Genomic DNA, 26,214 nt, shown 5'->3' on the forward strand with positions numbered 1-26,214 from the left:
CTCAGAAGCCTCCTTTCAAGAGGCTTGGAAGCCTCCTTTCAAGAGGCTCGGAAGCCTCCTTTCAAGAGGCTCGGAAGCCTCCTTTCAAGAGGCTCGGAAGCCTCCTTTCAAGAGGCTCGGAAGCCTCCTTTCAAGAGGCTCAGAGGCTCGGAAGCCTCCTTTCAAGAGGCTCGGAAGCCTCCTTTCAAGAGAGCTCAGGAAGCCTCCTTTCAAGAGGCTCGGAAGCCTCCTTTCAAGAGGCTCAGAAGCCTCCCTTTCAAGAGGCCTGGAAGCCTCCTTTCAAGAGGCCTCAAAGCCTCCTTTCAAGAGGCTCAGAAGCCTCCTTTCAAGAGGCTCCGGAAGCCTCCTTTCAAGAGGCTCAGGAAGCCTCCTTTCCAAGGCTCAGGAAGCCTCCTTTCAAGAGGCCTGGAAGCCTCCTTCAAGAGGCTCAGGAAGCCTCCTTTCAAGAGGCCTGGCCTCCTTTCAAGAGGCCTCGGAAGCCTCCTTTCAAGAGGCTCAGAAGCCTCCTTTCAAGAGGCTCAGAAGCCTCCTTTCAAGAGGCTCAGAACCTCCTTTCAAAGGCCTGGAAGCCTCCTTTCAAGAGGCCCTGAAGCCTCCTTTCAAGAGGCTCGGAAGCCTCCTTTCAAGAAGCCTGTAAGCCTCCTTTTAAGTGGACTAGAAGCCTCCTTCAAGAGCCCTGGAAGCCTCCTTTCAAGAGGTTCGGAAGGCTCCTTTCAAGAGGCTCAGAAGCCTCCTTTCAAGAGGCTCAGGAAGCCTCCTTCAAGAGGCTCAGAAGCCTCCTTTCAAGAGGCCTGGAAGCCTCCTTTCAAGAGGCTCTGAAGCCTCCTTTCAAGAGGCTCAGAAGCCTCCTTTCAAGAGGCTCAAAGCCTCCTTTCAAGAGGCTCAGAAGCCTCCTTTAAAGAGGCTCAGAAGCCTTTCAAGAAGCCTCGGAAGCCTCCTTCAAGGCTCCAGGAAGCCTCCTTTCAAGAGGCTTGGGAGCCTCCTTCAAGAGGCTTGGGAGCCTCCTTTCAAGAGGCTTGGGAGCCTCCTTTCCAAGAGGCTTGGGAGCCTCCTTACAAGAGACTTGGAAACCTGCTTTCAAGTGGTTCGGAAGCCACCTTTCAAGAGGCTCGGAAGCCTCCTTTCAAGAGGCTCAGAGCCTCCTTTCAAGAGGCTCAGAAGCCTCCTTTCAAGAGGCTCAGAAGCCTCCTTTCAAGAGGCTCAGGAAGCCTCCTTTCAAGAGGCTCGAAGCCTCCTTTCAAGAGGCTCAGGAAGCCTCCTTTCAAGAGGCTCGGAAGCCTCCTTTCAAGAGGCTCGAAGCCTCCTTCAAGAGGCCTGAAGCCTCCTTTCAAGAGTCTTGGAAGCCTCCATTCAAGAGGTTCGGAAGCCTTTTTCAAGAAGCTCGGAAGCCTCCTTCAAGAGGCCCAGGCCTCCTTCAAGAGGCTTGGGAGCCTCCTTTCAAGAGGCTTGGGAGCCTCCTTTCAAGAGGCCTGAGAGCCTCCTTTCAAGAGGCTAGAAAGCCTCCTATCAAGAGGCTCAGGAAGCCTCCTTTCAAGAGGCCTGGAAGCCTCCTTTCAAGAGGCTCAGAGCCTCCTTCAAGAGGCTCAGGAAGCCTCCTTTCAAGAGGCTTGGAAGCCTCCTTTCAAGAGGCTCAGGCCTCCTTTCAAGAGGCCTGGAAGCCTCCTTTCAAGAGGCTCAGGCCTCCTTTCAAGAGGCTCAGAGGCCTCCCTTTCAAGAGGCTCAGGAAGCCTCCTTTCAAGAGGCTCAGGAAGCCTCCTTTCAAGAGGCTCAGGCCTCCTTTCAAGAGGCCTGGAAGCCTCCTTCAAGAGGCTCAGAAGCCTCCTTCAAGAGGCTCGGAAGCCTCCTTTCAAGAGGCTCAGGCCTCCTTTCAAGAGGCTCAGGAAGCCTCCTTTCAAGAGGCTCAGGCCTCCTTCAAGAGGCTCCGGAAGCCTCCTTTCAAGAGGCCTGGAAGCCTCCTTTCAAGAGGCCCAGGCCTCCCCTTTCAAGAGGCTCAGAGCCTCCTTTCAAGAGGCTCAGGAAGCCTCCTTTCAAGAGGCTCAGGCCTCCTTCAAGAGGCTCAGGAAGCCTCCTTTCAAGAGGCTCAGGAAGCCTCCTTTCAAGAGGCTCAGAGCCTCCTTTCAAGAGGCTCCAGAAGCCTCCTTTCAAGAGGCTCAGAAGCCTCCTTCAAGAGGCCTGGAAGCCTCCTTTCAAGAGGCCTCAGAAGCCTCCTTTCAAGAGGCCTGGAAGCCTCCTTTCAAGAGGCTCAGAAGCCTCCTTTCAAGAGGCTCAAGCCTCCTTTCAAGAGGCCCGGAAGCCTCCTTTCAAGAGGCCTCGGAAGCCTCCTTTCAAGAGGCTCGGAAGCCTCCTTTCAAGAGGCTCAGGAAGCCTCCTTCAAGAGCTCCAGAAGCCTCCCTTTCAAGAGGCTCAGGAAGCCTCCTTTCAAGAGGCTCAGCCCTCCTTTCAAGAGGCCCGGAAGCCTCCTTCAAGAGGCTCCAGCCTCCTTTCAAGAGGCTCAGGAAGCCTCCTTTCAAGAGGCTCAGAAGCCTCCTTTCAAGAGGCCTGGAAGCCTCCTTTCAAGAGGCTCGGAAGCCTCCTTTCAAGAGGCTCAGAGCCTCCTTTCAAGAGGCTCAGAAGCCTCCTTTCAGAGGCTCAGAAGCCTCCTTTCAAGAGGCTCAGAGCCTCCTTTCAAGAGGCCTGGAAGCCTCCTTCAAGAGGCTCAGAAGCCTCCTTTCAAGAGGCTCAAGCCTCCTTTCAAGAGGCTCAGAAGCCTCCTTTCAAGAGGCCCGGAAGCCTCCTTTCAAGAGGCCCGGAAGCCTCCTTTCCAAGAGGCTCAGGCCTCCTTTCAAGAGGCCTCGGAAGCCTCCCTTTCAAGAGGCTCAGAAGCCTCCTTTCAAGAGGCTCAGGAAGCCTCCTTTCAAGAGGCTCGGAAGCCTCCTTTCAAGAGGCTCAGGCCTCCTTTCAAGAGGCCTGGAAGCCTCCTTTCAAGAGGCTCCAGAGCCTCCTTTCAAGAGGCTCAGAAGCCTCCTTTCAAGAGGCCTCGGAAGCCTCCTTCAAGAGGCTCAAGCCTCCTTTCAAGAGGCTCAGAAGCCTCCTTTCAAGAGGCTCAAGCCTCCTTTCAAGAGGCTCAGAGCCTCCTTTCAAGAGGCTCCAAGCCTCCTTTCAAGAGGCTCGGAAGCCTCCTTTCAAGAGGCTCAGAGCCTCCTTCAAGAGGCTCCAAGCCTCCTTTCAAGAGGCCTGGAAGCCTCCTTTCAAGAGGCTCAAGCCTCCCTTTCAAGAGGCTCCAGAAGCCTCCTTTCAAGAGCTCCAAGCCTCCTTTCAAGAGGCTCAGGAAGCCTCCTTTCAAGAGGCCTGGAAGCCTCCTTTCAAGAGGCTCAAGAGGTCTCCTTTCGAGAGGCTCAAGAGGCCTCCTTTCGAGAGGCTCGGGAAGCCTCCTTTCAAGAGGCTCAGAAGCCTCCTTCAAGAGGCTCAGAAGCCTCCTTTCAAGAGGCTCAGGCCTCCTTTCAAGAGGCTCAGAAGCCTCCTTTCAAGAGGCCCGGAAGCCTCCTTCAAGAGGCTCAAGCCTCCTTTCAAGAGGCTCAGAGCCTCCTTTCAAGAGCTCAGGAAGCCTCCCTTTCAAGAGGCTCAGGCCTCCTTCAAGAGGCCCGGAAGCCTCCTTTCAAGAGGCTCAGAAGCCTCCTTTCAAGAGGCCTCAGAAGCCTCCTTTCAAGAGGCCTGGAAGCCTCCTTTCAAGAGGCTCAAGCCTCCTTTCAAGAGGCTCAGGAAGCCTCCTTTCAAGAGGCTCAGAGCCTCCTTTCCAAGAGGCTCAGAAGCCTCCTTCAAGAGGCTCAAGCCTCCTTTCAAGAGGCTCAGCCTCCTTTCAAGAGAGGCCTCAGAAGCCTCCTTTCAAGAGGCCCGGAAGCCTCCTTTCAAGAGGCTCGGAAGCCTCCTTTCAAGAGGCTCAGCCTCCTTTCAAGAGCTCAGGAAGCCTCCTTTCAAGAGGCTCTGGAAGCCTCCTTTCAAGAGGCTCGGAAGCCTCCTTTCAAGAGCTCCAGCCTCCTTTCAAGAGGCCTCGGAAGCCTCCTTTCAAGAGGCTCAGAGCCTCCTTTCAAGAGGCTCGGAAGCCTCCTTTCAAGAGGCTCAGGCCTCCTTTCAAGAGGCTCCGAAGCCTCCTTTCAAGAGGCTCAGAGCCTCCTTTCCAAGAGCTCCTGGAAGCCTCCTTTCAAGAGGCTCAGAAGCCTCCTTTCAGAGGCTCAGAGCCTCCTTTCAAGAGGCTCAGGAAGCCTCCTTTCAAGAGGCTCAGAAGCCTCCTTTCAAGAGGCTCCAGAAGCCTCCTTTCAAGAGCTCAGGAAGCCTCCTTTCAAGAGGCTCAGAAGCCTCCCTTTCAAGAGGCTCAAGCCTCCCTTCAAGAGGCTCAAGCCTCCTTTCAAGAGGCTCAGAAGCCTCCTTTCAAGAGGCTCAGGAAGCCTCCCTTTCAAGAGGCCCAGAAGCCTCCTTCAAGAGGCCTCAGGCCTCCTTTCAAGAGGCTCAGAGCCTCCTTTCAAGAGAGCTCAGAAGCCTCCTTTCAAGGCTCAAGCCTCCTTTCAAGAGGCTCAAAGCCTCCTTTCAAGAGGCTCAGAAGCCTCCTTTCAAGAGGCTCAGAAGCCTCCTTTCAAGAGGCTCAGGAAGCCTCCTTTCAAGAGGCTCAAGGCCTCCTCCTTTCAGAAGAGCTCAGAAGCCTCCTTTCAAGAGGCTCTGGAAGCCTCCTTTCAAGAGGCTCAGAGCCTCCTTTCAAGAGGCTCGGAAGCCTCCTTTCAAGAGGCTCAGAGCCTCCTTTCAAGAGGCTCAGAAGCCTCCTTTCAAGAGGCTCAGAAGCCTCCTTTCAAGAGGCTCAGGAAGCCTCCTTTCAAGAGGCTGGAAGCCTCCTTTCAAGAGGCTCAGAAGCCTCCTTTCAAGAGGCTCAAGCCTCCTTTCAAGAGGCTCGGAAGCCTCCTTTCAAGAGCTCAGGCCTCCTCCTTTCAAGAGGCTGGAAGCCTCCTTTCAAGAGGCCCAGCCTCCTTTCAAGAGAGGCTCAGAAGCCTCCTTTCAAGAGCTCCAGAAGCCTCCTTTCAAGAGGCTCAGGAAGCCTCCTTTCAAGAGGCTCTGGAAGCCTCCTTTCAAGAGCTCCAGAAGCCTCCTTTCAAGAGGCTCGGAAGCCTTCTTTCAAGAGGCTTGGAAGCCTCCTTTCAAGAGGCTCGGAAGCCTCCTTTCAAGAGGCTCGGAAGCCTCCTTTCAAGAGGCTTGGAAGCCTCCTTTCAAGAGGCTCGGAAGCCTCCTTTCAAGAGGCTCGGAAGCCTCCTTTCAAGAGGCTCGGAAGCCTCCTTTCAAGAGGCTCTGAAGTCTCTTTTTTAGAGGTTCGGAAGCCTGCTTTCTAGAGGCTCGGAAGCCTCCTTTCTAGAGGCTCGGAAGCCTTCTTCCAAAAGGAGCGGAGCTTCCTTTCAAGAGGCAAATGTCAATAATGAACATTGCATCTGTCGTTAGCTTACGGTGAGCGCGTTGCCGCAGTGTGGTGGCATAGTCAGTTGCAGAGGAGCTTTTGCTGTCAGGGCGATCGTGGCGTGCGAATATATCGAATGCGGGTCGTCGGGGAACCTGTTCACGCCAACTTCCCTTGTTTGCCTTTCGACTTCTATTACACATCGTAGGGCTTGGTGTTGATGCCAACAAGCGACGGCATGTTGAAACTAGCACACACGAAGAAGACCAAACGACAACCGAAACTTAGCCCCGCCTCGACAGCTAAAGCTTAGAGTTAATTGCTCGCAACTGTTTATCTACACCGGCGATTCTACAACCGAAGGATCAGGCCACGGTTCTGGCCCATTAAGCTCGTGATCGAACAGCATTATTGAACCGGAAGCTATCTCCATCTTCGGATCGACCTCGACACTCGACCGATCATCTGTCGGTTGCTTGAGGGCTTCTGACGTCGGGAAATACAAGGTCGGAGCCGGATTGCATAAGAATGTTCATTTGGCTCTGACTTTGACAGTTGTTATGGCAGATTGGCGATGACCGCTTGTGCATATCTGGTCTAAGTTCTGCTAAACCGAACCAAGCGGCTTTTCGACTGTCTTGTTATGCTTTGCTCGTAGAAAGAAAACAAAACAATTTTTATATCTTTTTGAGTGTTTTAATTTGATGAAGAATATCCTTGATTAAAGAGTCGAGAAAAGCTATTTGCGATTTTTTAATACCGTTTTGACTCAAATTCCGAACATGGCTCATATTCCAAACAATGGCGTTTTAGCGCCCAAAATCTAATGTTTCATCGGTTTTCTATGGAATCGGATTATATGGATAGGATCCTTTGGAGAAAACAACACAAACAAAGCCAAAATTGCCATTTCGAAACGAGTGTTCGGAATATGAGTCATGTTCGAAATTTGAGTCAAAACGGTAATTAGAATATCGGTATTTTGTGCTTAAAATGGTTATGTTTATATTTACGTTCAGTGCGGATTGCCAGAACCTTGACAATCTCTGGATATGGAATCCCTAATGCTACTGATGATAGTTTTCTGCTGGCAATGTCTTTCTTCTTATTGGCATAACATTCTCCACTGGGACATTGCCACCTCGCAGCTTGATATTCATTAAGCACTTCCACATTTGTTAACTGTGCAGTTACTAAGCCAAGTTACCATTTTTGCAACACACACGATGATACTTTCATGCCCAGGATAGTCGAAAAAATTCCAAGCCTAAAATTGTATAGCCTGGGCCGGGAATCGGAAGCAGCCACCTTCAACATGGTTTTGCTTTGTAGCCGTGTATTTTACCGCACGGCTAAGGAAGGCCCCAGTGCTGACAATGAACCAGGATATTTTTTATTACAGGATTAAAAGCATTTTTTGAAAATTAAATATTAATTACCGTGTTTTCCTTGAAACAAGAGTTAAAAGTCGACAGTTTTGAATACTTAAGGGAAGGATACCCTACTGAGATTTGAATCCCTTCTTGCTCAACTTTTCTGTAACAAATGATTTTCTCATGTACCAATTTAAACCACTTAACTTATGATTGGCAGAATTTCAAGCCTTCCACGTAATGCTCCTTCAATTGAAATGTTTACCGAAAACGAAACTTTCCCAGAATGGAAGGTGTAAACATGAGCAAATCTAACCGGAAAGACACACGCTCGCCGTCATCAAACGCAATCCTTTCCAGTTCCTATACAGTGTGTGACAAGAAGCGGAGCGTTCAAAGAACGCTGGCTGTTGCTGTTGCCGCTGCTGCTGGTGCTCCCACAAGGGTACACAGTTCCGCGAAACATTTTGCACGCGCCCACGTCCTTGCGACAGACCAACCCGACCGTCCAACCGACAGGCGGCAGATTGATATGTTTCCTTCGACGAATGGATTGCCAATTTTGTGTTTCCACGGATCGGTTCCAGTTAACTGGAGCTACTCAGTAATATCGGTGCAGTATTGGGCGTAACGAGCTTCACATTGGTCTTTCTATGTGACAAATGATCTTATAAGGACGTTGAAAATCTCAATTGAATGTTAATATTTCAATTGGAGAATTAGCAAACCGTTGTTTTTTTCAAGAAATCCTAAATGGTTAAAAAAGCGCACAATACTGAATATTCTACATCGTATTAAGGCGAAGACAAGCGCAGGATGGATGTACCAACGGGCCAGCAGCACTCACATCAGCATCTCACTATACCTTTCCTTTGGGGAAAATCCTTCGACGTCCGTCGACGTGGCTGGTGGTTATTCGCATGCATACGATGGCGGCTATGACTACGACGACGTCGATGACGATGATAATAATAGCAGTAATAATAATGATATTCAATCCGGTTCAGCTTTTCGATTGGAAGCTGACGGCGAAGCACAAAGTGCACAGATTCGTTTCGACGATACGAGGAAAAAAAGTGGGTGGGTGTGGGAAATTTACTCATCCCGATGAGGCAGCTTCAAATATGTCCAGTAGCGATGCAGATTTTTTTATGCAAAGTTGTTTCAAATTAATTAATAACTGTATACAATTTCCTTCATTTAAAACTGAATTTACTCGAATTTGTATTAGATCTAAAAATCTTTGTTTTTGCAAACAAATGTGTATGATAAAACAAGAATTCTTTTTCAAATGTTCTTTAAATATATTTCCTGAAGTGTGTCTTATTTTAATTTGCATTGAATTTTGGGTTTGAAATTTTTGGTATAGGATTTCCAATTTTTCCATGAATAATGGCTGCCGTTTCATTGGGCATTCACAATTTGACCCATCGAGATCCATAGAAGGAGGATGTCAGTCTCAGTGCCCAAGCACAATGGCGCAGACGAATTGACAGATTGAGATGCTTCCATTCTCCCACCCTATAAAGGGTCATCACCGATGCGGGCACACACGCACGTACACGCCACTTAATGTTATCGACCATAAATACAAGTTACGATAATCCATTCGGCTATCATAAAGGATTAAGCAGATTGTGTGTGTACGATCCGTCGCACCGGCGATGCTTCAATCATTGGAAGGATTATTGCCGAGCTTTGCACTTCTCGGTAGGATGAGTCTGCGACCCTGGCAGGCGAAAATGAGTTCAGAAATAGCTAAATTTCCCTTGAAATGCTTTGCTTGATGTCGAGGAAAGGAAAAAAATCTCACGAACCGGAAATTAACGCAGACAGGTGGGAGATAGAAAAAACTTTACAAATTAATTACTCCAAAAGAGGTAAAGCTAATTTTGTGGGGTTTCCCTTCCTTGGTATCCAACCGGGTGGAGCAACTGGTACAGGGAGAAGGATGGGAAACCGAGCGACTAAAGGTAATGTAATTTAATTAATCCTTGGCATTTTTTGTGGGATTCACATCAACCTTTTTCAACTGTTTATTTTATTGCGAGAACGGATCCTCTGCTTTTTTTTTCGTAGCACTACGTTCTTGATGGAACTCGGAATGCCGTTAAACTAAGTATTCTGTAAAGCATTGTTATTTGTAGGTCTACGAATGAAAAGTGAAAGAATGTATTGGGATGGAAAGAGTTTTATGATAAAATATGCCAAGGATGTCGGTTCTGCATCGAACTCAGAATTTCGCGATCTCTGGATTGGCAATAATTGTTTTTTCGCACACCAAACTAATTGGGCACCTATTGGGTGAAAGATGTTGATAGCTTTTAAAACTTGATTTTTCGTATTTAATGATTCTAATCAACCAACAAATTCGGATGCACTTGAGAAATCCAAAAAGCATTCTACCTAACTATAACTGAACTATCTTATTAAGACATAAATAAATAGTAATAAAAATAAAGACATTAGTTTTGGCTTCATTTATGATTCAGTTCTACTCTTCCCATGAATGTTGAGGAATTTTTATAACTACATTTGCTAATAATTGGAACAAGGACAAGTTTATTATAGATTATCATTTCCCTATTAATTTTTTTTTCAACACCCAGCCAGCGACTGCTATATTTTCATACAATTCTGTTTAAGAAACTACCAAAACCAGTATAAGAACAGGGCATTTGCGAAATTTTTAGATTCTTATACAAAAAATGTAAGTTTACAAACAAATATCGTTAGTAAGGCTTGCAAAATTGTAAGGTCTCATACAATATTAGTATGAGAATCTAGCATTTTTGCATATGCCCACCCGAATAAAAAATATGATAGAAAAACAATACAATTTATTGTAACATCACTATACAGCACAATAAGTTTACAATAGATTTTATTGTAGATGAAATAATAGAAATACATTAGAATGTATTGTTATGAACCATTCACTCAAATGTAAATGAAGTTTTCGCAATAGAATGTACGGGTTGTTAAGTATCGTAACTATACAAAATCTGAGATTTTTTCATACACTTTTTTTGTCAAACAATAGAGTGTATCGTAAATATATTTTGAAATATCCAAAGAAAACCGTTCAAATTACATTAGATTGAATTGTATTTTTATAGTAAAACAATACGATATTGGATTTCTTAATTATGACGGCTTTATCGTTCAACAATGAAATTTGAAGAAAAATAATGCATATTTGCGGCAATGGGATAAATATTGTTATATTCCTTATATGCAATTTGAACAAAATTTTCAGATGCTATCAATAATTAAAATTTATGCACTAAATGTTCTAAAAACAATTGGGAGTATTGTTACATTAGAGATCTATGTTGACCTATTATATCCACGGTGTTGATACAATATGGACACCCATCAAGAAACAATATATCCTATTGTATACCGTAGAGAGTATGGTAATTCAATTGCTTACACTGTTGAGCCTATGGTACACTTTTATCCGGGCAGTTCTTTTACAGGTTTTGGTAGGTTCTTATACAGGATTGTCAGAAAATTTAACAATCACCAGTTGAGTGTAATATAGATTAGATGGTTTGGTACAATCTGGTTCTACAAACAAATTAAAATAAAAACTTCAGATAAGCTTGACCACTTTCCCATCCACTCATCCCAGTTCCCCACTTCCAACCAAATTTAATTAAATGAAAAACCAACCATCCAACCAATGACCACAGTCAGCGAGTTCAGTTCAGTTTACTTGGCTAGTGAAGAAAAAAACGAATCGATAATAGGGACTCACTTTTACCGACGTTAACTTGCCAACTTGTCTCAATCCGCGACGGACCCGAGTGAGTGTGCGGAGGTGGCCAGTAGTGGATTGGATTTTTGACTGCCAGACGAACCATTTCCTCTGATCTGCTGCTGCTTGCAAGTGCCACTCTAGATGATTGATCTTTGGGAGTTTTCGCTGATGAAGTGCCTGACGCGGGCGGCAGATTACTCGATAGACGGTTCAATATGGTCAAAAAGTTGCGACTTGAAAAGGGGGGAGGCGATGGTGTCTCAATTGCTCGGATTTGGTGAAAACAGATTATCAGGATATTGTTGAGGAGCTGTTTGGAGTAATGTTCGAAAAGCATTCATGTGTTTTACAGATAATGAATGGAATTTTATTCGCTAACTTTAATTGGTAAAAAAAACTTTTCCCTGAAATCTGATAAGTTGAACAGGAGAAAATTGAAATAAGGAGGACAATTTCTTATATGTTAGCATTAGCATTAGCATTGAGCAATTCGCACAAATTCGTAGGTGGTACAAGCCAAGACTATTGTATGAGAGTAGCATCACTTTCATCCGTTACCACAGATATTGATTTGGGACTAATCACTATCTCTTAGATGGAAGCAATGCACTCTCCAATAGTCGAGATCTGTCCTGGTCACGTCCTTGCGAATGCTGAGGAAGGGGAAGGATGGTTAGTTGGACACCTACTTAATAAATGGGTCGTTTGGCAGAATGGGAATAAAATTTGGCCGAATACTATGAACATGTTTGTGAACATTTTTCGAACCGAATATTGCTTTGACTCTTTCTTCTTTTCTCTTCCAACAATCCTCCGACTTTCTCGCTTCTTCCTTCTTTAGTTTTTTTTCTTCCTTTTTTTACTTTCTACTTGTTTGGAAATTATCGCTTCACAACCTTGATCGTAAATGAAAACTATGTTTTTATTCTTTTCCCAACGTTTTGGTGCATTTAGGGCCATTTTTTAAGGAGTTGATTTGTTATAAAATGCTCTGAATGAACAGAAACATCGGAGGACGATTAGAAACATAGTTTTCAATTCTCTTTGATATGGCGAATCCAGCAAACTGCTCCTGACAGCAAACCCTATAGGGCTGCCCAGTCGCCTAGCTTTCCAGAACAAAGCCCTCATGAAAAAGAGAAAGCCGTAATCGTAAGTCATCTAGCTGAATTTCATTTAGCCAAACGTTTGCCGAAACGGTTTTGCTAAAAGGGACATATGTATATCCGAAAATGTCGATTGGCCGAAAATAGAAGGGAGCGGGCCATTTGGCATAAAGTCATTTGACATAATGCCATTTGGCAAAAAGGCCAATTGGCATAGCGGTCTGGCATAACGTAGATTTGGTTTAATAAATCACTTCTTATTTCTCATTTCTAACTTCTCAATTATCATTTATCACTTCAAACTTTGCACATTCACTATTGTTCAGCAGCCAAACAACATTTTCGTCAGTGACCCGTTCGGTCAAATGACCCTGTTTGCCAAACGATCATTTCGCTCAAACGGCATATTCAGCCAAATGACCAGTTGGGCCGAGCGACATTCTCGGCCCTATGTCCATTCCGGTCTATGGCAGTTTCGGCCAAGTGACTTTCGGCCAGATGGGTTATGGCCTAATGCTTTGTTAGACCAAATCTAGACCAACATTTGAAAAGGGCGTAACAGCCAAAATGTATTTCTTCTGATTCTTCGTCGTATATAGCCACATATAGATAAAGAATCAGAAGGAATAAATTTTGGCTGTTACGCCCTTTTCAAATGTTGGTCTAGAAATGACATATTCGGCCAAACAATTGTGGATACTACTTTAATTACAATGTCTGAAACTCGGTGTACATATGCACAACATGTGAAAGATTTAGTTCTAAAAATGTATTGAAGATAATCACTTCCGTCGGTGGAGTTTGATCCCACGATACCAGTACGCTAGATAGGTGACTACAAGCTTGCACAACCTCACTGGATCGAGCGCAATTACTGATGAAGCATGTCTGAACCGGAAGAATGTGAATCCGCTCTAGAATCTAAAGATATTGGAAAATGTGAAGAATAAGCATCCTTTAATCTGCAGAGATCTAAAAATCTGAATATGTAATCAGGAAAACGATTGAAACATCCGAATGTTGAAAAAGACAATTTCCATGTTTTCGGCCAATGATTTTTCAGGCTGAACATTTACCTACAAAAGACAATGGACAATATCTATAAGACCAATGAACCAATTATCGAAGAGTGTCCATCACTCAAGCGGGAATCGAACTGTCATCTCATAATACACAATTATACATTGAAGTTAAGTTTAACACGGGGAGGCGTTCCGATTAAATCAAAACCACGTAAATCCCAAAAACCACACAAAAAACGGCGACTTTAGTGTCCTACACACTACACCCCCGGAAATAATTATAACGCATTCGCTATTTTTCATACCAAATGGTCATGTTTGAAGAACGAAATCTCGACTGCTACACCCAACCAACGAATGTTAGATTTCTTATATAAGAACCTACCGAAACTTGTATACGCACTGAGCAAATGTGAAATTGCTGGATTCTTATGAAAAATTTTTTATAAACGAATATTGTAAGAAAAGTTTGCAAAATTGTAAGGTCTCATACAATATTTGTTTAAGAATCTAGCATTTTCGCCCAGTTCTTATACAAGATTCTTATACAGAATTGTTATAAAATCTAACAATCACATGTTGGGTGTAGCGATTAGATTAAGGACATATACTCCATTTTATTCGTATGGAGCTTCATATAAAAGTGGTGACTTTATAATTATTTCCAGCTGAAACGTGCCTTTTCAGTAAACATGCATACAAAAATGCATACAAATGTATACATTTGCAAACAAAATCAATATTATTAGAAAATTTAGGCCTTTTTAGGCTGGGATGGAAAATATGTCGTTAATCTAATCGCTAGAAGTCGAGATTTTGATCCAACATGACCATTTTGTACGTAAACAGCGAATGCGTTAGAATACCCTCAGACGACTATGCCACTAACCGGACGGCAACGAAGTATTGATTGTAAAAAATTGTAATTCAAAAGAAATTATTGGTGGCCTCACAACATCTTTTCTCGTAAATTACTTAAGAAATTCTTTAGTAAATACCTCCAGGAATTGCTTCAGCCATTCAACAAAAAAAAACTCTACAGGAATTCCTTCAAAAATTCCTCCAGGGATTCCTTCTGAAAATCCTCCGGAAATGAATTCAGAAATTCCTTCAAAGAAGGAATTCTAAGAATTGTTTCAGAATTTCCCTCAGGAATTCCTTCGGAACTTCCTCCAAGATGGTGTGTATCAGTGGAGAACACTCGACGGGTGTAGGTGTTCATCAACAGATGCCTGCGGTATATAATTCGGGTTTGGTGGCCTCACAATTGGATCTCAAACAACAAGATCCATCGTCGTTGTCACCAGAGGCCGATAGCAACAGAAATTCGGGGTCGGAAGTGGGACTGGGTCGGCCACACTCTACGTAGGGGCGGAAACGAAATCTGTAAACAAGCTTTAGACTGAACGGCTCATAGCGGCGAAGCCCGAAGAAATTCCTTAAAGATAATGTGATCTGTATTTTTCAACTGTGTTTCACAAATTTATTAGAATTCATAAAGCCTTACAAATATTTTTCCTATTTTTTTTGGGTCAGGATCTATGCGAAATGCACTTTTAGAGAATCCACTTTCAAGCCAGTGTTGCAATCCAGATAAGCGTCCCGCGTTTCGCAGGACGCTTGTTGGTCACATTACTTAAGCAGCTCCTTCGAAAATTTGTTGATCCCTCGAAAATACCTTCATAAAATACTTTGGAGACTTCTTCAGATATTCTTTATGTAATTTCTTTAGGAATTCCTTTAGATTTTAATTAGGTAATTTCTTTAAAGAAGCTTTAGAAGCCTTCTTCAGCAGTAGCTCCGGAAATTTGTTCACAACTTGCTACGAATATTCCGTCAGAAAATTATTTGGGGATTCCTATGCAAATTCTTTTACGAGATCTTTTAAAAATTCCCTTACCAAATTTTCCTCGGAATATTCCTTTAGAAATTCGTTCGGAAATATAATTGGGGCAAATGTATGGGATTGCTCATGTCACTCCCGTTCGCGTGACCAACATCAGGTTTGCTTTCAGAAATCTACCAGAAATTCATTTGAACCCTTATAAAAATTGCTTTCGAAATTCATACGGGAATTTATTCGGAAATTCATTTTGGTATCGCCTTTGAGAATTATTTTGAAATTTTTTTTTGGGATTTCGATCGAGACGAGCTTTAGTATTCCTTGGGAAAATCCAATTTTTCTTTTGGCAAAAATTCTTTAAAAATTACTTTTAAATATTCTCTAAGATCTCTTCTTTTGGGAATTTTCAAAAAAAAAATCCATTAGGGAATTCCTCCTGAAATATCTTTTGAAACTCCTTCGGGATTTTTTTCTGGGGGCTCACCTTGGAAATTCCTCCATAAATAATCTAGGAAATTACGCTTTTAATTACTATGGACACACTTCTCTGGTGATTCCTCCGGAAGTTCTTTTGAAAAGTGCACCAGAAATTCCTTCGGAAGTTATTCCAAGAATTGCTTTGAAAAATTCTTGTCCGTGATGAACTTTTGCTAAATTAAAAATCGCGTAAATGAAACAAACAGAAAAAAAGAAAAATTCTTTTTAATTTTGTACTTTTCAATACATTCCTGAAGAAATTGCTTTGTGAATTCTCATAAGAATTTACGAAGCCATCCCTAATTGATTTCCCGAATAAATTCGTTGATTTATTTAAGAGTTGCTTGGGGAATTCTCCGGGACTTCCTTTGAAGATGGCAAATTTTTTATTTTTGCCCATAGATTGGAACAACGATCCATAAATGTTCAATGCCTGGGATAGGAAAAATCAAATTTTCAAAAAATCGACAATGATCAAACTCACCCGCGATTTTCCTTTTAAATTATCAAGTTATAAAAACACGCCAGCGATTTCGAATTGTTTGAAAATCGTATCTTGATTTAAAGTATTTACCGTTACATTTTGAACTATTTTTTCTAACTACCTTCTTCTTCTTCTTCTTATTGGCATTACATCCCCACACTGGGACAGAGCCGCCTCGCAGCTTAGTGTTCATTAAGCACTTCCACAGTTATTAACTGCGAGGTTTCTAAGCCAGGTTACCATTTTTGCATTCGTATATCATGAGGCTAGCACGATGATACTTTTATACCCAGGGAAGTCGAGACAATTTCCAATCCGAAAATTGCCTAGACCGGCACCGGGAATCGAACCCAGCCACCCTCAGCATCAGGTATCAGGTATCAGAACGTCGGCTCCAGGGGCACGTTCACCTCAATTTGGGAGATTTGTGCCATCGCCTTCACAGCCTTTTTCATCACACACCTGACGGAAAAGGAAGTGAACAAAAAGGAAAGGAATTTGGATGGGAGAACAAAGGAAATGTTTGGAAAAGGGCCCTTGAAGGGGGCATACAACGCATAAGCGTACAAGAGCTTATAGCTCCTTACCACAACGGGTTATGAACAACAAAATACTCTGAAGGTTCAGGTTTCTGAAGTCAATTTCACTAAGTAAGTGTTTACCAAATATTTGGAAGCGCAATTGTGCATAGACTGGGCAGTTACATATTAGATGATAAGAAGTTCCATAATCGGATTCACAGCTATCACAAACAGATGATTCAACGCGTTGAATATTTGCCATGTGATAGTTCAGTCGGTAGTGACCTGTCAAAGCCTTGACTAAGACACTGCAATTCTGTTTAGACAGATTAGCTAAATAGCTTGCTACTACCGGAGATGGCTCCCGGATGTACAATTCTGTTTGATGACATGAATCCAGACTACTCCAATGCCATTTGTACTGAGTGACAGCCCAAGAGTTGATCAAAAGCTTCACCCAGCACTTGGATATTGGAATAGCTGGCTCAGGACCAATAAAGTCATGCGATGCTCCATTACGAGCTAACTCATCAGCCAATTCGTTTCCAGCTATGGAAGAATGGCCAGGTACCCATATAAGGTGTAAAGTATTTACTGAATTCAGTTCCTCAATTTCGACCTTGAGTTGGCCGAGGCGAGAGCTTTAATAGCTGCTTGGCTATCTGAACAGAAGTATATTACTTTGCCCATAATGCGTTGCTGCAGTGCAGATTGCACTCCACACATGATGGCAAATATTTCCGCTTGAAAGACAGTGCAGTGTGTACCCAGTGAGTGTGACTGTTCCAATCTCAGCTCACGCGAATAGACGCCTGCACCTGCTCTACCTTCGAGGAGGGAGCCGTCAGTGTAACAAACAATGCTGTCCGACATCCCGACTAGAAGGTTATATCAACATTATATCATCATATGTTATTATGTTATACAAAATTTTTATAACAAAATTTGTTAGAAATATGGTGCAGGATGTTGTTAAAATATCTAAATTTCTATGAAAAATTACACTACTCGAAACAAAAAACTATCAAATTGTGTTACAATTTTATCCAAAAAATTACATATTTTGTTAGAAATTTATAACAGAATCAGATAGAAAATATATTGTTTACTGTGCAGCTACAGGTCGTGATAGGTCTCCAGATTGTAATCAACATTTAAAAATGCTAGTTTTTTTCTCGAACAAGAACAGTTTTTGCTGGCGAGGATAGGGGATCTAAATGTCAATGAAGGAAAAATACATACAATTTGACAGTTAGGTACCACAGATGTTTTGGACAGCAGAACAAAGGGAACTGAAGCGACAATCTTTATCTTGTAACTAAAATATCTTTTCCTGATAATGATTAAGCACAACACTGAATACATTTTCAATTGAATGATTTTATCGGTACATTTATTTCAACGATGAAAAAATGAGGAAAAAGTAGTAGTTTGAGGGTTCGAGTCCCTCCGAGACACGTGGATTCTTTTCCGCAAGTCTTGTATCGCTTTGTCCATTTCAAAATAGCCAAGATATTTAACAAAAAAAAGGAAACAGTTATAACCAAACAAATGCGGCGGAACAATTCGATCAACCAACTCCAGGGCTGGGGTAGGTTGACCAAGTTTGATAAAATAAGTGAAACAGGTCAAATGAATCGGTGGAAAATGTTTAAAAGTGGGGTAAAGGTAGTATTTATGTTTTGTAAATTTTTCTTCCTTCGATGCTACTTATATTGGGGAATCAATCAAAATTTGTGTGAAAATGCAAATGCAAATTTACTAAAATTTGAACTCGGCCAAACATCCCACACAAAGTTCGGCCAACAAACCCACTGCGTGTTTTCGAGAGCAATCACTTTTTTTAAATTTAAAAAAGGGGTTACCTTGGAAACCGTTTTACCATTTTGTAGGATTTTGAATATCCGCTCCTGTGTACCACGTTTTTGGAAATCGAATATTATAAAAAGACAAGAACACCGTCTTCGACCATAGGTCGTACAGACTGAACACTCAACGGACAGGACACAATATTGATATTGATTCGGGCTACAAATATGACTTTACCATACAAAAAGTTTACTCACTAGCGCCAAACAACCACTATTCATTTGGATCAAAGTGCAATTTGCACCAGTTCAGATCAATCACGGAGTAGCAACCATTGATATGTACAGTCAGTCTAAGCTAAGCTAAGCTAAGCTAAAAAGTTTACTCACTAGCGCCAAAATAGCAAAAAACGTGGTCCTGTGTGGAAACACAAAAATACCTGAATTGCATCCGTAAATAGGCGACCAAACAAATCGCCAACCATTTTTATGTTTCATGCGTTTTTTGCAATACAATTGCACATTGGAGAGGATACGGAATCCGAGAAAGAATCAACTTTATTTACAGGATTTTGGGGTTGAACATTTGAATTAATCTCGATTTGACAGTTGTAGAAGGATACGAATAAATTTTATACTTTTTTAAATCGCAGAGTAGGCCCTATAAGCTAAAATTTGATACAGAATTGTCAACACACAATGTTACAATAAAAATAAATAGTAGCCTGATTGCAATATGAATGAAAATAGCCTTGACACAATTTGCCTGACATCGTAAACCATGGTAGCTCACTAATACTTTTATCAATACTGTCTCATTTCTGCCCTTCTTTCTCCTTTGACCCGCTCAAGTGAATCAGCAGCTCATATAATATTTTGGCGTGAATTTTCACCCAACTAAAATAAAGTGACTCTGATTCCATCATCCAGATTCCGGTCACGATTCTCTGATGCGAAAAACCGCACAAGAACGTTTCCTTTTCCCGTGAAGAATTGTCGCCATTCTGCTCACTTTTACCAGCCTTCGCAAACCTATTTGTAATCACTTTTTTAGCCCTCCCGCACCGTTGGTGGGTTTTCCCTCCCCGAAACGACAGCACTAAGTGGCAATTATTGACCTTATGTCCTATTCCTTCCAGAGGGCGCCGGGTTCCTCGGTCAACATTTGATCAAAACCTTGCAGGAACGTGACCCTAAGGTGCGCGAGATTCGTGTCGTCGATTTGAAACCATACGAAAACACATTCGGTAAGTGCCACAACCAAACCACATCAAGCGACCGTCCGACCCCGGGCAGCTCACTGAAAACTATTTTAAAAAGTAAATATTTTCACTCTACCAGTTAGTCGTATATTATTTATTATCAATTCCAGACCTCTTCCAGTTTTGCAGTATTATTCCCAGGAATTTCCGATTATAACTAATAACGATAATAACGGACTCCATCATAATTTTGTAAAAAAGATTGAAAATGTAGCCTAAATAATTGACAAACGGTTCGTGCTGAAGCTAATAGGTATCATCTGATCAAATTCCCACTCCTTGGCGTACGATCAAAAAGATCCCGGAAAAGTGATACTGAACTGCAGTAAAGCATAGCAAAGGATATAAAAGCGAAACAATAATCAATTATTCCCAAAAAATAAAGTAATAATGTTATTTTTAAATCGTGTTTATACTTTTTGGGACACCCAATACTTGGAATTTGAATAAAGTTCTGAACATTGTTTCTCGATTTCCACTTGACTGTTAAAGCGCCGCATTGAACTCATCTAGGGTAACTGTACCGGTTTTGACCATGGCTCCTAATTTGACAAATTTCGCGAATAACTCCAAAAATAAAACAATTTACAAGGGTTTGTTGGTTCCAACAGAAGATTAATCCTTATGCTTCTACAATGCTTCAAACTGATCGATAATTTTTGAAGAATATATATTTTACAAGGTTGGCCAAAATTAATACATTTACTCTATATTTAACCAATATTTTACCATTACAAATAAGCTGTTGAATCCATTATTGATACCTACTAAAGTCAAAACATGTTAATAAAATGCCAAATTTGTCACCTTCAACGAACATAATGCACCAAATCACAGTAAATTTAAAAACCTATATTTTCACTAATCAGTACGAATAATGCATTTTTGAGAACAAATTACTTTTTTTTATTGATGGGAGAAGAATAAAAAATATATACCCCAGGTGGGACTCGAACCCACAATCCCCGGCTTAGGAGGCCGGTGCCTTCTCCATTAGGCCACTGGGGCACTGTTGGATGCGCACCGTTGGTTGTTTGTACCATTTAGTGAATGTGTAAAGTGTAGATCTTCGTGGGTACTTACGCACGCTTTTTATCTGAAAATGATGCTCGAAACCAGATGAATGGTCGATGTACATACCTGAAATTAAAAACATAAGGGAATATATTAGATGGATAGCAGAGTATATCACCTTGAGTTCTATCGTTTTTTTTTATCGACGCAATGTATTTCAACAAAGAAATTGCAGCAATCTTAATAGAAGTCGAACAGGGTCATCGCCCTCTCATCTAAGCAAGATAATTCCATCCCCCAATCTAGCAAAGCCAACGTAAAAAAGCAAGAAAGGGAAATCCGCCCCAGTGAGCAGTCTGACAAAAAGCATCCACAGCGAGTGTACCACTAGCTGCAACAACCCGCCCAATTACATCCAGGTTGGTGCAATCTCACGTTTCCGCCGTAACTTCCCATCTTTGCCCAATTTGACATTTTGTAACGGTTGGCCGGGCGGTCGGTCGATGGCTGCAGAAGAGACGAGCTAGAGTTTCCATTTCCATCCCCGCGAAAAAAACTATTTTGACACCCACCCGGAGCCCGACCTGAGCCCGAGAACCCAACATCCGCTCGAGACGCATCAGCTCAGTTCCGTAGCTCCGCAAACACAAAGGATCGCCCATTCTACTCGTTCCTGGTACCTATTCCCCGTTGCGACGGCGATGGCGCGATGGTTCGAATGAGTGCAAGCGAGCGAGGGGCAAAACCTCATTTCAAACAATTTCTTATCGTTTTCCCTCCCACGGACTGGGATGCATTTTTCTCATTATGCTCCACCCATAAAGCCCACAAAAGAAAACGAGGATACTGGTTTTCTTTTTTTTCGGTGGTGGCAAAATACTCTCTTATCGTCAACGTCCAACCGCCACGGGATGGCGCTTCCACTAGACGTGTGAACGGCGAAGGTGGCTGGATGGGTGCAACAACCAAAGAACGGCGCGGAACGTGTTATGATCATCATAACTATCATGATCAACACCACCAGCGTGTGCTCGCAAACAAACACCCGCGCACAGACACACATTTTCATCGATGGTATTCTGGTCGGTAGGTAGGTAGCTTGTATGATAGCAAAGAATAGCACGAACGAATCACATTGTCGGTTCGATTTCGCTCTTTGCAGCAAAGAGCAGTGTTTCTCATTCAAAGCATTTCTGATTTACTTTTGTTATTTGAAGTAGTTCTATTCTTCAGTTTATGTCTATTCTAGATTTAAATAAAAATCTAAGTTACAACTAAGAATGAGCGAAAAACGTCGTGCTTTTAGTTACGTACTTAGTAAAAATTTCTAAGCATTGATGTGCAACGAATCAAAAGAACTACTTACGCTAGCCAAACCAAATATCACCAGGTTGAAATCGCTGTTATTTTGCCTGCTTTTGGAACAGTGATCAACACGTCACTATCCAAGCCGTTCCGGGGTGGACGTTAGGTGAGATAACAGCGATTTAAACAAGGCTTGTTTTTTTTACATTTGGCTCCCCTCTTTCATATAGTGGGTAAACTAAAATGTTCTATCGGGGGATCTAGAACTTTTTTTTTTCACTATTTTTGGTGCAAGTTCCATAGAAATCTCAAATGACCAAATCTCAACCTACCCAAAAATGTATGGAAAAATGACCCCCGATAGAACATTTTAAAAACGCGCCTACGTGAAAGAGGAAAACCTATACTTTCGTGTAGTGAGTGTTTTAGAAATACTGATTTTTTGAAAATTAGCCTCTTCGGACAAACACACCGTGAGTGGATTTGTGTCGTAACTGCATTGATTGATTTCTTTATGTCGATGTTTCTTTTTACTTATATAGCGAATTGTGGTAGTTTGCTGAAGATTTTATTGATTGATGTTATAAGGGTCCATCTTGCACCAGAATCAACAATCACGATCGTAGCTGTTGAAACAATTCTCGCGCTTAGTTTCATAGGGGCGTAACTGTATAGATCGACTGTATAGGTCGATGTTTTCTTTTTTTTTATTGTAGTTAGTTGTAGGATGATTGTATCTTGCACCAGAATCAATAATCACGGTTGTAGCTTTCGAAACAATTGAGTTATTAACAAAAAATAAAATCGATTAAAAGTTACGCCCCTGTGATTCTAAGCACGAGATTTGTCACTGCTACAACAGTGCCTCATCGCAAACGACGGGATCATAGTGACCGTGTAGGTACCTAACTGTGGACTACTATGACATTTTATCACTGGAACATCTGAGCGACTTCAATTTGGATCATGATTCTGCTCTATTAGCGCAGTTGTGCGGTGATACTTATGGAGAGTAGGCGCAAAGAACTTGCCGCACACTCCTCTACGACGAGTCTCAATTTAACATCAACGACAGCAAGACCAAATCATTGGATGTCGTACAATCGCTCTAACTGTATCGAAGCCGAGTAAGAAGATCGAAAAATTCCAACATCTCGGCAGCCAAAAAGCGTCGGACTGTAGAACTGCGATCAATATATGAGCAAAAAAACAAGAAGTTTAAGAAATATTTAACGATTATCAATCAAAGCATTAAAATAATTTGGAATATTTAGCTTTAACGTAAAATCTGTGGTATTTCATACGAGCGAGACGTGGTGTGTATTTTATGGTAGTGCATTTGATTGCATATTGGTGATATAGTTTTGTGTAGAAATAAGAGGTTGTGGGTTCAAGTCAAGATTGGACCATCGTTCTCACGAACAGTCTGTAGGTCGGTTATCTAAATCGCTCAAAAAGTATCTTATCTTGTGCCCAGATACATAAATTCCATTATTAGGACATTCTAATTTGTTGAAAACATGGCCACTATTTGGCCAATCACCCCCGATGACGGTACTTACATCATAGTTTTGCTTTGTATTGTTCTCAATACTATGGCTTTTAAATTCTAACCAATTTTGTAATTTCGACCTTTTGTCCCTTTGACCTTTTGTCCTTTTGATCTTTTGTCCATTTGATCTTTTGTCCATTCGACCTTTTGTCCAATTCAAAGCTCATTAAAACATATCGTTTCAATTCCGAAGACTTCGTCGTAGAAACATCTAAGAATTGCCCGAGAAAATATTAAGTAATTTCTTATCTTCTCTATATAATTAAAATGAAATGGTCTGTGTTCGTATTCGCATAACGCAAAAACCGCTGGATGGATTTTCTTTATTCCTTCTGCAAAAAGGTTCGTTATCGTTTCGACGGGTTTATATGAAATCTCCTCATGCGAGGATCACAATTAGGGTTGCGTAAATCGTGAAAAAACTAAAATAAAGATTCGTATATATTCGTAATAAATATTCGTAAATATCCCGGGGCCCGGGCAAATTCCGAAGAATTTCCCGTGAAAATACCATAGTCTTCCCCGTGGAAATTCTGAAGTATTTCTATTGGATATTTCGAAGAATTTCTTGAGGTTGATTGACTGCCCGTAGTTGCTACTCCATTATGACCAGATCAGCTGTTCTTGCACACATCTTCAATGTACAAGTACTGGTGATCTCATTTGTTAGGTCATACTGGCGCCTGCCACGTCAGAATGCAAGTCAATGTTGGGAAGGGGGAGGAAATGATGATGCAATCACTCGCCCACTGCAAGCCGAATATACCTCTGCACTTGCCACGAGTTCATGCGGAATTTGTTGAAGTTTCTGGGTTAGGTTGGAGAGGCAGAGGTCCGTCTTGGTTAACGAGCTGCCAATGTGATAGATAAGAGAAGGTAACTGATGGAATTTCTAGTTGGATGTAGGAAACGAGCTCTATAGTTCATTTCCAATTATAGCAGATTACTGTTAGAATACTCAAGTTGAAGGTATAGGAATAGTAATGGAAACGGTATGGAAGTCCATTTCCAGTTCTAGCGATTGCTAGAACATGAGAAATAAAGAGAAAGATACAAAATAGGATAATGGAACGAACCTGGGATTGAACCCACGACCTCCTGCGTATGAGGCAGAAGCAGTAGCCATATGACTACCAAGCCCGCATCATATTTCCTTAGGATATTCCGAAGAATTTCTCAAGAAAAATTCCGTAGATATTTCGTAAAGCTTTTAGGGGCGATTCAAGTATGACGTCCACTACTTTTTGGGATTTCTTGACCCCCTCCCCCCCTCTGTCACGCTTTTTTGTATACCTAGTACATGTACTGTCACAAAATCTTAGACCCCCTCCCCCTGAAACCTGTGACATCATTTTTGAACGACCCCTTAGAGGAATTTCCGAAAAATGTCCCGAGGAAATCCCGAAGAAATCCTGTGAAAATTCCGAACAATTATCCGAGGAAATTCTAATAAATTCCGTGAAAATTCCAAAGAAATTCTCTTGGAAATTCTGCAGAGTTTCCAGAGGAAAATTCGATCAATTTTGCGTGGCAATTCCAAATAGTTCCAAGAATTCCTGTACAAAATCTGAAGAATTTTCCAAAGAAACTACAATTTTTCCCAGGAAATACCAAAGAATGCCCTGAGAGGATTTTCCTGTGTTGATATTTGGAAGAAATTAAAAAAAAATAGAAGAATTCCTTGACGAGGTTCCAAAGGACTTTACGGATAAAATTTCCCGTGGAAATTTTGATTCTCATTACTGCAAAGGAAGCATTCTGGGTTAGATTCTGAAAATCATCTTTCCATTACAAGTGCACGAACTTATTGGAGTCTCTTTCCTTATTCTAGAAAGGTTATTGTGACATGATGAATAATTCTCGCTTCAAAAGAGTCATGGTCAAGGAGAACCTAATCGTAGAACTTAAAAAGTTCACGTAGTCTTCAATAAACTATCTTCTGCTCTTCTTACGCCGGTTTCTTCTTGTTTCGCTATTTGTAACCGTCCTGGACCTGGACGAATCTTGACAACTACAAACAGCTCGTTCTTGGTCCATTTTTAACTAAAATGCAAGCGATGAGTAGTGGGGGAATCGGGGAATAGTAGTTCCAGAAAGTAGATGGGTAAATGCTCACAATGGTCAATACACTATGGTCCAGGATACAGATTTACACGGAAAGATGCATTTTACGCCAAAACTATATTTTTTAGAAAAAAAAAAACTGTTGTTCTACAATGAAAAATAAAAAATCTACAGTTTTAACACTTTTTATAAGTTTTATCATTATCACCGTATTGCAAGATTAACGAGAAAAGATGCATTTTCGGCCTAAAGTATAATTTTGAGAAAAAAAATTGTTCTACAAAGTTGTTCTGGATACTTGTGCCCTTATAATAGTGTTACAGAAAAATAGAGTGGGCCATTCTATAAAAATAAGATTTTTTTGCGGAATACTGACAAGAATTGTTCTACAAAGTTGTAGCGCAGATTTTTCCAATCAACTTTGCTATATAAATTTTTTATGTATCTCTTAAGCTCACTTGTTTAGAGTAATTTTACTTACCAGTATTAGGGTGTCCCTCAAAAAACAATATTTATGATCTGCTAATTTCATTTTCTATTTTTCACAAATGTAACCTTCTGAAGACTTTTAGGGCTTTTTGAAACGCGTGTTTTGCTATGAAAATATCTTTTGTAGCTTCTTCCGTTGTCAAGTTATATAAACTTATTTGAAAAAGCATGATTTTAGTAAAATTGGTAAAATCTGGGATACAAAAATAACATATCCCCAATTTTTTGACATAATAAAGAATATGAATTTCTCTTTCAAATGCCGTGTAAATCTATTTTTTTGGTCTGCCCTAACCGGAGATATCAACTTATGAAAAAAAAAAATGTAATTTTTATAGAAAAACTATTATAACTTTTGATCGGAAAAAGATATTGAGCATATTTACCCATTAAAAGTTGCATTTTTTTAGCTCTAAAAGTCACTTGAAGACGACTTTTTCGAGAAATCTGAAACAAAAAAAGTAGATCGAAAATACTGTTTTTTTTAGGTACACCCTAATCCAATTAGGTAAAATTGCTCTAAATCAGCCAACTTAAAAGCTACAGAAAAAGTTTTTAGCAAAATTGATTGGAATAAGCAGCGCAACAGTTTTGTAGAATATAGGATGTCAATATTCCGAGAAATAAAAAAAATATTTTCTAATTTTTTTTTATATGATGGGCCACCCTATTTTTTGATAGCACCATAATGATGGCCTTACTATTTCGAACAATTTTG

General features: G+C 41.5%; 1 protein-coding gene and 1 non-coding gene across 2 annotated transcripts in view; both read right to left on the reverse strand.

The window, feature by feature from the left end:
* LOC134208685 (ecdysone-induced protein 74EF-like) overlaps positions 1–26,214 on the reverse strand; it is a 717,955-nt gene that overhangs the window by 100,689 nt on the left and 591,052 nt on the right. The window lies entirely within an intron of this gene.
* Trnar-ccu (transfer RNA arginine (anticodon CCU)) lies at positions 20,008–20,080 on the reverse strand. The gene has a single exon. It is a non-coding gene; the product is annotated as a tRNA-Arg (tRNA).

Source organism: Armigeres subalbatus, chromosome 2 (genome assembly GCF_024139115.2).
Source record: "Armigeres subalbatus isolate Guangzhou_Male chromosome 2, GZ_Asu_2, whole genome shotgun sequence".
NCBI classification, from domain to species: domain Eukaryota; kingdom Metazoa; phylum Arthropoda; class Insecta; order Diptera; family Culicidae; genus Armigeres; species Armigeres subalbatus.